The sequence below is a fragment of the Gavialis gangeticus genome, unplaced genomic scaffold (assembly GCF_001723915.1).
Source record: "Gavialis gangeticus isolate Ggan-Ray unplaced genomic scaffold, GavGan_comp1, whole genome shotgun sequence".
Classification (NCBI taxonomy): Eukaryota; Metazoa; Chordata; order Crocodylia; family Gavialidae; genus Gavialis; species Gavialis gangeticus.
Genome location: NW_017729008.1, coordinates 42,262,295 through 42,263,392, shown reverse-complemented (window position 1 = coordinate 42,263,392; position 1,098 = coordinate 42,262,295). Strand labels below are relative to the sequence as shown.

At 38.5% G+C, this 1,098-nt stretch overlaps 2 protein-coding genes across 2 annotated transcripts in view; one reads left to right on the top strand and one right to left on the bottom strand.

Moving 5' to 3' along the window:
* The window catches only part of COPG2 (coatomer protein complex subunit gamma 2), a 770,521-nt gene that overhangs the window by 275,615 nt on the left and 493,808 nt on the right, over positions 1 to 1,098 (bottom strand). The window lies entirely within an intron of this gene.
* Positions 1 to 1,098, top strand: part of ANKRD16 (ankyrin repeat domain 16) — a 33,128-nt gene that overhangs the window by 30,918 nt on the left and 1,112 nt on the right. The gene's annotated exons all lie outside the window — the stretch shown is intronic.

Here is a 1,098-nt window from a genome sequence, read left to right as displayed (position 1 = left end):
TAGTGGCTTTGTCATCTCTAGTCACCTCTATACAAAGCCCATGGCCAAGGCTGTTTTAAACAGCATTACCTGGGCCCTTACACATAGAGTGCTTGATACAGGATGTACCAGGGCTTTTGCTGATATGGGGCAAGCATCCAAGTACCATGAGCTTGCAGCCGGAGGCAGAGCAGTCGCTGCTATGCAGTCGCTGCTCAGCTCCACGCAGCAGTCCCTTGAGGTTTTTGCAGAGGCCTCGTTTCATGGCATTTGGAAAATGCTGTGCTCGAAAGGGGAAGGATGCTGTGGTTGTTAAAGCAGTACGGTCAGGAGAAGCTGCATTTGGTTCCTGCCCCTGCTGCTGACTTCCTGTGGAGCTGGGGACCAATCGCTTACCATCTTCTAGGCTTTAGTTTCCTCCTCTGCAAATGAGATTGAGTTCTGACTTCCTCCGGGGTTTGTGAGAAAGGATTTAGTGGAGTCCGAGATGCTCCGTGACTAAGTACCAGAGATAGGCTTTCAAGCTCAGGAAATGTTCATTGTTAAAGAAGCAGCTGTGCATAATTGTTGTGAACCATGTTAAATATGAAGCTTGTGCTACACACACAAACACACACACACACACATGCACACACACAGTTATAAATCTATATACATGTACATACATACATAGATACATACATATCTCTATATCTATCTATCTATATCTAGATATATATTTAGATATATAGATAGATAGAGAGGTATGTATGTATCTATGTATGTATATATATATCTAGATATATAGCTATCTGTAGATAGGTATGTGTATATAGATTAATAACTCTGTTGTGTATCTATAGATAGCTATATATCTAGATATATATATATACACATACATAGATACATACATATCTCCATATCTATCTATATCTAGATATCTATTTAGATATATAGATCGATGTAGAGATATGTATGTATCTATGTATGTATATATAGAGATATAGATATCTATAGATAGATACACTCACAGTTATAAATCTATATACACATATCTATCTAGATATAGAGATATGTATGTATCTATGTATATATATCTAGATACAGGCATACCTCGGAGATATTGCGGGTTCGGTTCCA